Below are 11031 nucleotides of genomic sequence, written 5' to 3'. Positions count from 1 at the left end.
AACAGCGAATTTACCTCTAAAGACTGGTCACTTAAAAATAGGTAAGATGTTGAGCTATGCAGTTGATCACTGGCACACAGCCTGGAAACTAAAACAGATACTGTTGTGGACAAGTAACACTTCATTAAAAATTGAAAATATATCACTCGCATCAGTAATATGCTCCTTTCAGCTGCTTACACTGGGTGTGTAATCTCTATGACAGGGATCCCAATGAAGCAGGCTAGGATGCATTTTGCAGACCAGGGAAATTACATGAGCTTCCGTTGATATTTTCCTCCAAATTATTTATAAGAGAACAATAGCCAGGAATTTGAAGCAATGGTTTGAAAAGGGCATTTAAGGCTCAGAGAATAGCCAGACTAGCAATCTCGGACACCTGATTTGCACGAGCTAGTAGTCTGAATTAGGTTTTAAGGGAAGCTTTCTGTTAGTGGACATCCATTGCCAGAGATGCGATTTTCCTCTGTGCTTTTCTGGGCTAGTGTTTTGGGGTTTATATTTGGCATGAGCCACTCTGAAATGAGCCAGAAAGAGTGCTACAAAGAGAGAGACTTGTACTATGAGCTCAACAGCAAAATAAAAACAATAGCAGTGTCTCAGGGCTATTTTCTTAGAGATTTATTGGGCCTTATTAAATTTGGAAGCAGTCAAGAAGAATACAACAGCTGTTGTGAATCTCAAACAAAAGCAAAACAGCCTCTTCTCTGTTTTCTTCCTATGTAGCATCCCTGTAAACTGGTAAACTGTCTGGGCAGGATCTGTCTTACTTATGCTTACACACTGGAAAACAGTGTTTACATATACAATGTGATACCAGTAAGAATTATCCAAGAGATTTGTTTTGATTTACTTCTCATTTCAGGGTATTTAGGAATAGCTTATATAAAATTAAAAGAAATAAAAAATAAAAATAAAAGCTTACAAAACCTGATTTCCACAAAACCAGAAGACTTTGGAGTTGTTTTCTATGCTATCTCTGCTCTTCTCCACACACCTAAATCTTCACTAAGCAATTCTAAGAACTGATTAAAAAGTGTAATTGTGATATATAGAAACAGATATTGGTATTAATTTGAGCTTAGGCCTCAGGAAAACTGGAAACACTAAAGCAAGCTCTCAGTTAACCTATTTGAAAGCAAATGTCAGGGTGCAATCTGATTTTGAAATAGTAAAACAAAACAACAAACAAAAACATCACAACCCAAACTTTTGTTTTGGATATTTTCCTGTATAAGGAGTGCCCAGCATGTGACCCCATGGTCAAGTGGGGATTACCCATGATTTTAGGGAAAAAGTGTTCTTAATTATATCAGCAAACATTAGCTAATAAGGAGTAGTGTTTTTTCAGTAACAAATTTGAGTTTAGTATAAATATGAGAAAAATGAGTTTACTTGCTACACCAAGCATCTACAAATGAAGGGTTGAGACATCTCAACAGGTAATTAACATTTACAAGAAGAACGTCACCACAAGAATTAGTATTCTGGGCCAGCACGTGAGGCTAACTACTTGCTGCGATGGAAAAGTAATCAGGGAGGTGCCTTCAGTTTGAGGCTTTAACGAGTAAAGAGTATTTAGGAGAAGCTGGGTTGAAATCTTAGGTTTGAGTTTATTTTACTGCAATCCTATGGCTATGCCACTTTTCAGCCAACATCCACTCAGAAGACCAAAGTCAGACCCATTATTTGAACTGTGAGATTTAACGTCAAGAACGTTTAGCTCAGGTATTGGAAAACTCCAAAGTCAAAAAGGGAATACGAAGGCATCAAGCAGATAGTAACAGCAGGAAGCAGCTACTACCCCTAGGCTAGGGGAGGAGGAAATGGGGTTAAAATTTGTATTAAAAGTTAGAAGCTTGGAGAATGAGAGTCACCAGGGAGTGGGGATGCTGAGTCTCTGGGGATGCTGGGTCTCTGGCCAGCCAGTATCAGTGTCAAAGAAGAGACTCTGCAACTGGAGCCCAGACTTTGGGAAGGAGGAACCTGCTGGCTGGGGCTGGTATCTCTGACAGGGTTCAGTGAGGCTGGCGTCAGAAAAACAGCAGACTGAAATACTTGTTGCTGTTAGGAAAAAAACTTTGCTTCCAGAGTGAGGAAGCATTGCTAGGATAACAATGACAGGTGCAAGAAATAAACCCAGGAATAGAAAATATATGGGAAAGAGCCTGCCCCTTCAATGTCCTCCAGGCTCCTGGTCTCTCTCTAGTGCCTCCTACAGGCCAAGTGCAACAGAGAGTTAAATGGTAAAACAAGAATGCAGTTTATAGAGTACCAACCCCAGCCTCCCAAAGCCGCCAATGGCCCTGTGGGTTTAATGCGCAAGACCATAGCTTAACAACTGACCCAGTCACTGAAACTTGATAGAGATTCACTGAACTGCTTCCCCAAATCACAGGCACTTTTTGAAAACAGGTATTTCTTAGATCTCCAACTTGTTGGCCCGCCAGTGGTTCACAGATTGTATTTTTTACTGATATGATAGAGTAATTCAACACAATGAACTTGAAACTGCAGGGGAAAATGTAAGAACATTGCTGATTTGTTCCAAGAAGTGAGTGCATTCACACTCAAATTGTTCATGTGGATCGGGCCAATGCCCACTGGAGACTCCATTCACTTTCACTGCTAAACTTTGCTGTAGTCAATGGAACCATGGTTACTGAAGAAATGCAGAGTTATTTACTGGAAATGCAGTCACAAATTCGGGGAAGATTCACAATCTTTGAGCATGAATCACGCTTTAAGTTTCCATGATTGCTTTTGGAGTGTGAACCTCTGAGTGTGACTGAATTGTCAAGTATCTGCCATATTATTGCAAGATGATTTTATTCTGCCTGGTAGAATTATGTCTATCAAAAAGACAGAGTATCCTGCAAATTTGGATATAGACAGTGTAAGTACGGAAAATTCCAGAACTATTCTGTAATTGTTGGCTATGTACCCACCTTTGGCTCTGTAAAAGTGTGTTCTCTTTTTTAAAAATAATGAAACTAAAGCTTATAGCCATCTGGTCATTATCCAACTAAAAAAATAAGATGTCCTCAAAATCTGGAGAAAAGTTTATTTTATTAAGTATCAAACAGAATTTTTGTTGTAGTTTTGAAACTTCAATAACTAGCCTTAGAATTACTTTTATGTATAAACAAGTGAACTGTTTTTGGATGAACCGTTTTTATGTTACTGTTAAAAAATCTACATATTATGTATTTGCTGTACATAAATAGCCAGAGTGATGGACAAGTTCATACATAATCCCAAACCTTTGAGGCTACACGTGTTTCAGAATTCAGAAGTTTCCCTATTTTAAAAAAGTAGTATGGCACAGATACTCAAGTGCCATTTGAATATTCACATTAACTAAGATCAATAATAGACTATAAATAGTCTCATGTCTATGTATACCAAATCAGGGCTGAGTACCATTTAGTACCACATGAGTTGTAAGGAAACCTTTTGATTTTTAGAACATGTAAGGTTTGGAACTATAAATAAAGAGTTGTATTTATGACCACTGTCAAATAAAATATCTACATGTCTGAAAATTGTTCTATCCAATCATGTAACCTCTAAATAGGACCTCGACAAAGCTTCATAAATGTGATTTTTTTTTAGCAAACAGAAAAGACTTTAGCACGTTTGTATGCAAAAGAAATTAGTTGAGATTCAAAATACAAGAGATAGAAGTAATAGATGTCATAAGAATATGAACAATAAAAATAGAGAGATCTTTCTGCTTCTTTCCCTTTAACCATCATCTGCCGAGTGACTTCTATATACCAGAATTGTGCCGGATATGGAAAATACAGAGACAAATAAGACCCAGTTCCTGACATCCAGGGGCCTTCAGTCCAGCTAAGGAAATGTAATAAAGTACAAAAAATAATCCTAGAATGGAAACCCATAGATATACGGTGGAACAAAAAGGATGAAATAATTGATTCTTTTAAGAAGAGTCAAAATATTTCACTGATAGATGATACTTGAAAAATAAATAATTATTTCTCAGGTTGGATGTGGGAGTGCTGAGGGGAAGAAGAAGATTACTTTTAGATAAGAGGAGCAGTTTGAGTTAGTGCACATGGTTATGAGGGTGTGTGTCACGAGAAATGTAATCACCAGCATAGATGGAGTCCTCAATGTCAATGCAAAACACTTTTGAGTGCCTACTACATGCTCTGCTTACACTGTACAATATGGTAGCCTGTGGGCACTTGTGGCTATCTATGGAGCACTTGAAATGTGACTCTTGACTAAGTCACTGAATTTTTAATTTTATTTAACTTTATTTTAAAATGTGTTTATTACTTTACTTACAATAACCATAATAAACCCATTATATATTAACAAATAACATATTTCTTATAAAAAATAGCAATATTTTCCAAACCACTTAGAGATATTCCACCCTGAGATCATTTTTATCATGCTAGTAGACCCGTTTCCTGGTTGAAAAAAAGGAAGGTTGAGGGCATCTGTTGGTGGGCCTGAAGTTCAACAAGATGGCAATCAGAAAGAAAACTGGACACATAGCTTGGAAAATCTAGGACACACTGAAACACATGAAGACAATTGGAACTTACAAAGACAAACTACAAACCATATCTATCTCTCACCATATCTAAACCCAGTGATGCAGATGGCAGGCAGAGAGAGTTACAAACATGCTTGGCTCAGAACTCAGAGAAGCTGAAGGAGGAGCTCCAGCTCGTCCACATCGAAGAGATGAATCAGGGTTTGTGAGCTTCAATAGCACGTGGAGCCTTGCACCAACCTGGAGAGCCAGGATCAGCAATTTTTTTTTATTTATAAAATATGTATTAATAGAGAATTTATAGGCCATAAAGTAAAACCTTTTTAGACTTTGCAGGTCATGTGGTTTGTGGACACTTAGCTCTGTCATTGTAGCATGAAAATAGCAGAAGACAATATATAAACAAGTGTGTCTGGGTTCCAATACAACTTTATTTACAAAAACAGTCAGTGTGCTGAATCTGGCCCATGAGCCACAATATGCCAACCATGGTTTAGAGTATAATGACAACTATTTTACATTCATATTCCAAATCCCACACAGATTTGTCTAGTGGTCAATGCTAAACTTGAAACATACTAAGAAAAGAAGTCTGGGAAATATAGTTCCACATTAGGTATGTTGACAGTACAAAATCACCAAGCCATGTTCTCAAATTGTCTGCAATTATCATGAGTTACTCCTATAATCAGGGGGAAAAAAAAAAAAAAACATAGCTCATCAACACTATAAAAATATACCTGTAGTGTATAGACAGACACTATTCATGTCTTTATGGCCCAGGGGGGTTTGGTAAATGTTAAGGAGAGGACATGTGCCTGGCAGCATTGAGGAACTTTTCATAAGGAATGTCACAAGAGTGATGAACTCTTCAAAGGACTCTGCCTTTCACAGGATAATTCCCACTGGGACAAACAATTCAAATGGGAATCCTTAATTCAAAGATTTTTGGAGAATGATATTTTACCTCATTCTGTCTCATATAATGTGTATAGTTCAGTGTTTTTAAAAAATAATCTTTTAGTAGCACAACACTTTCTTCAGATGAAATCTTAATCAGAAGTGGGAATTAATAAAAAATAAAGGGGAGCTTCTATGTGAAAGTGTAAAGAAATAAAGAGATTAAAGTTGAACACCACCAGCTGAAATCATACTAGAGCTAGGGGAGTATTTGCATTACAAAGGTGGTTATTCACTTTAGGTCTTACCATTTTTCTTTTTTATATAATTAAAATTTTAATACATTAAGGTATATTGATATTGATATATTGGCATCTCTTTTGCCAATGAGGGCAAGTAAGAAAAAACAGGTAAGAGAAAATGGGAAGCATGGGATCAGGGCAAAGGTGATTTAAAGATTAAAGATGAAAGCTGTCAGTTTTTCTTTCTTTTTTTTCTTAAGTTTTATTTATTTAAGTAATCTCTACATCCAAAGTGGGGCTCAAACTCACGACCCCGAAATCAATAGCCCTATGCTCTTCCAACTGAGCCAGCCAGGTGCCCCCATAGTTATTCTCAAGGCTTTTGTTATGATAATTCAGGCTACCTTGATATCCTGGGAGATCAAAGTAAAGATATTCCCATATCCAGATTTTCATTAATGCTCTCCAAAAGGGTGGCAATTTTAAAGATTTTTTATTTATTTATTTGAGAGAGAGGCTGAGAGAGAGAGAGCATGAGAGGGGGGAGGGTCGGGAGGGTCAGAGGGTCAGAGGGAGAAGCAGACTCCCCGCCGAGCAGGGAGCCCGATGCGGGACTCGATCCCGGGACTCCAGGATCATGACCTGAGCCGAAGGCAGTCGCTTAACCAACTGAGCCACCCAGGCGCCCAAGGGTGGCAATTTTAATGATACGTCTAAAAACTATTATTTCCTGTAATCTCTAGGCACGAGGGGTACATCAACAACACTGTTGAAGGAAAAACCATCCTTAAAAAAAATTCAGATATTGCTACAGAACACAGATCACCTTTGGAAAAAGCACCTAAAGATCTGAAAATTCTATCTCTGTATCCTCTAAACACCTAGTAGATCTGCAAAACAATTTGTTTGATTGACAGGAGAGAACTATTTCAAATGCCAGTGGGTAGCCTTCCAGCAAACAGGACTACAACAAGAATGTCTTCCCCCTACTGCTAATGGCTAATCCTGGCACTGAGCCTTCGGCTGCTGCTTCCCAACATGGGTATCCTTTTAGTAAATGTGCCTGCCACAGCTTGCCTCAAACTGATATGGTGTCAAGATGCAGAGAAAAGAAATGAGTTTAAGAAAGAGAAAATTGGTCTCTATTAGCATTGTATCCATTAGGGTGCAGGGTGGAGTCAGCTGGAAGGGCAAACAGGCCTTTGCCTCGACAGAAAGTCCATTTGTTCACTATGATAACATACTAGCTTCTGAAGATGAAATATCCTAATGCTCTAAGCCCCATCCATATTTAAGCATAGAGTGCAATTTTCTTTTATTAGTACTTTTTTCTTTGTGGGCTTTTGATCTTAAGAACAGAAATACTCAGAAATCAAGGACAACAAAATATCTTAACCAACATGGAGCTTATATAGTTGTCCATACCCTAAGATGAGACCACAGATGACAACAGAGACCCACATGAGCAAGCAGGGCTTAGAGAAAAATGCCCTGCTTTATGATTCCACAGCATTTGGGCAAAGATTGCCTTTGGTCTCTTGATTATAGCTGCTATTTGAAAACCCTCTTGCAGTTCTTGACTGTGCTTCCTAAGCTTAGAGTCATCTCAAAGCCTTTCCTTAAAGAAATAAATATAAGGTATAATAACCACCATCCAGGATGATACTGTAATGCAACCAAGAACATGACAGAGACTATGTAAGTGCCCCTTTTCAAAAGGCCAGTTTTCTAAAGGAGGCTTTGCAAGATTTTCTGCATAAATTATTGATATGATGAGTATAAGATTGAAATTGGGTCAAATCTAACAGATACTAATCAGGTAAAACTAATACATGTTCATAAAAATTGAAAAAACATACATACTTCTTTAGGGTTTCAAATGTCTGCAATAAATGGTTAAATGATTTCAGGAAGGAATATTAACTTTTAAAAATAATGCATGTCAGATGTTTTTAAAGGTTAGAAAATTGGTACTTGTCAGACCAGAATAGGTAGGAAAATCAGAAATATGTGCACCATCCAAAAACACTATATTACGTGACTTTGGCATTCTTCCACTAATATATAATTAAATTACATAGGCATTTATTGAAGCCCACTATGTATCCAGCATTGAACTAGATGCTAGAAATAGAAATACAAGTGACATTTATTTCTTGCTTTCAAAGCGGAGCTCATAATTTAATGGAGGAGATAGAACACATCGAAGATTGTTTCAATTAGCAATAATCGCGCCTCGGATAAACCTCATTGGCTACGATACTGCCACTGCGCAAAGCTGAACACATCGAAGATTTAATACAATGTTGAAATTCCTGTTTGGTTGGGCTCACTGGGTAAACCATCCTATGGAAAACCCATCTTCCTTATTAGGCCACTTCTGTACTAAAGTGTTAAAAATATCATGTGATACGTTATAAACAAATAGTATGAACCAAATACTTTGGAAATGTTCCAAATTTGGAACATTTGAAACCTTTGGAAAGGTTTCACCAAGGTCAGAAAAACTGAGCAGGGCCTGGCTCAGGGAGGAACATTTACTCAGCTAAGAAAGAAAGGAGGAAAGGGGAAGTTGGGAGAGCGTGATCAATGGAGATTCAAGAGTATGTCACATCTGAAGAAAGATAGCCCATTGTGAACAATGGCTGGGGATGTATAATAGGGATGGGGGAGTGGGAAGTAAATAAAGGATTGCAATCAGAGCATAAAGTAGCTAAATAATCTTTGACCTAATAGGTTTCAGTGATGTAATAAATCTATCTTCTGAACTTTATGTTTTTAGATTTGACAATGACACAGCTCTTTGTTTTATTTAGAGTCTTTGTTTTCCTGAATGTCTCCATGTTTATTTCCATCTCACAATAAAACAAACCATAAAGGATAAATTCATAGCTACCCCTCCTGAATAATGTATCAATAATTCTTTAGCATAGAGTTCAGTAAGTAGATGTTAAAAAAATAATAAGAATTTGAAGATAAAAGTTCATGGACCTTTGTAGTGTATTTCTATCTGGAAGGTTAAAACAAGGCAAGTATTAGGTGGAAGGGACTTAGAGTAAGAGAACAATAGTGAGGGGCTCCTGGGTGGCTCAGTTGGTTAAACAGCCGACTCTTGATTTCAGCTCAGGTCAAGATCTCCGGGTCCTGGAATGGAGCCCCACACCTGGCTCCACGATCTTCTCCCTCTCTCTCTCTGCCCCTCTCTCTGCTCACTCTTTCTCTCTCTCTCTCTCAAATAATAAATATATATTTTTAAAAAATAACAATAGTGAAAATGGAGAAAAAGAGACAAATCAGGGTGGTGCTTTGAAGAAAGAATCAAAATTAGTAGAAAGAGAAGTAGAGGCCCTACACTACAAATTCTGGGAAAATGCAACTCCCCCCTGCCACTGAGCAAGCTAAGACAAAGGGAGACCATAGTCTGCATGACCAGTCTTCACCTCCTTTGCCACCCTTCTGTGTTCAACTCTGTTGGCACATGACAACCTCTCTGCTGGCTGGCTTCTCATTAGATTCTGCCACTCTGAGGTACTGGGATACTGGAAGATGAAAAAGAGGGGAAATGACCCTTTTTTTCTTTCAAGCCTTCCTTTCAAGAACACCTTTGAGCACTTCCGGCACCCACAGGGCAGAGTCTCTTCCTCAGTCCTGGTTCCAGTGTCCACATCCTCTCAGCAGTCCTAAAATCTGGCTGCCCAGAACACCCTTGACATCCCTGGTCCTGGCTTCCTCAACACTTGCTCCATGGTTCAAGCACTGACTAGGTAGTCCTTCCTTGGGTGCCAAGCCTGTTTCGCACACCAAGTCATATGGCAGAGAAGTGTCCCTGATCTCTGAGAACGCACCACCTCTTCTCCTTTGGTTCCCAGACTGAAGGACATTAGCTGCATTCTGCATTCACCTCTGGATTATATCACCTTCCCTTGTTTGGTTTCTTAGCTCCTCAACACTTTTGTAACCTGTCACCTATGTTAAGTCACCTCTGTTTGAAAAATAAAGCACCATTTCCCTTTTACTGACTAGACCCTAAATTATCCAATCCTTGCTACCAACAGTGGGCCAACAAAACAGATTCACCAAGACTAAATTCTTAGAGTGAGTTACTGATCTTGTGACTTTAAATGCAGAGATGTCATAAATCCCACAGGAAAACAGGATACTGGTAATCTATGGCATGCACTGGACTCACGATTTCTTAAATTACCGACTGAGATTATTTGAGATAAACTGCCTAGAGAAGGCAATAATTTGAGAGAACACTTGGATGTTACATTGAATTCTTATGGTAGTACTGGTGATTTTTAAGTACAATGGGGTGAGATGTCTGCTTTTGGAGAGTTTACAGAAACAAAATCATAAACACAGGGTTTTAAACTCTTAGAACAAGACATCGTGAAAAAGTATCCCTGAAAAAAATCACTTATTTATTTATTTTAGTGCCGGGCAGATATTAGATTATTTATTATTATTATTAGATGCTAGATTATTAGGGCTAAAAATTAGATCAAAAATCGAGTTATACAGGATGCTGTATTAAAACACAACTTGAACTCAGACCCTTGGAGAGTTTGTTATTTGAAAGGGAAGGCACGGATGGGAAAACACTAGAGACCCTGAGACTTAAAATACCTTTGGGTAGATGAGGAAGAATCTGAGATATATGAGCATCCCTGGCCAGTCAGAAGACATGCCTCCCTCCTTGACTAAAAACACTAACCTTCTCTTGCTTGAAGATAAGGTAACAACCTTACACAGGCAGTTGCCTTATAAGAGGATAACTATTCTTCTTAAGGTAACCTCACCACCCATCATTGCCTCTATATCCATAACTGGAATCTGTTTGCATATTCTCCAATGGGAACAAATACAAAATCTGACCCAGGAAAAAAGAAACACCAAAATATTTACAACATTTCTCTAATTTCTATCAGCAGATACCTGGGGAATATGGATGGAATAAATTACAAGGATGGTAAGCCAAGGAGCATAGAATATAATAATGCATTGAACCAAATTTTTTACTCTGGATACACTTATCTGAGACACTGAAATTAATGTGTTAACTTGAACAACTAGAAATGGTTCTGATAGCTGGCTTTGTTAGTTGACTAAAACAGGACTCAATAGTAACCTATATTCAATATTTAGATGAAAAAACTTCCCTAGTATAACATAGAGAAAGGAATCCATAAACCTAGGCAGATGGAAATGTTAGCATGGATTTACAATATTTGATCCATCGCATTTCCCACTGTTTCTCAAGGGGTCCCAGAAGACATTCATTTTCTTAAGCATTAAAAAATGCATTATTGTGGAGAGAACCAACATCATTGAAAAGCTCTGTGGTGTTTGTCC

The 11031-nt window shown here is 38.1% G+C and overlaps 1 pseudogene; it reads right to left on the bottom strand.

Moving 5' to 3' along the window:
- Positions 1-7799: 7799 nt before the first annotated feature.
- LOC118003805 lies at positions 7800-7956 on the bottom strand (annotated as a pseudogene).
- Positions 7957-11031: the final 3075 nt, after the last annotated feature.

This window comes from Mirounga leonina, unplaced genomic scaffold, assembly GCF_011800145.1.
Source record: "Mirounga leonina isolate KUSES-001 unplaced genomic scaffold, KU_Mleo_1.0 Mir_91, whole genome shotgun sequence".
In the NCBI taxonomy this organism is placed as follows: Eukaryota; Metazoa; Chordata; class Mammalia; order Carnivora; family Phocidae; genus Mirounga; species Mirounga leonina.
Note: the sequence above shows the minus strand (reverse complement) of the source record. Positions and strands in the feature narration are given on the sequence as shown.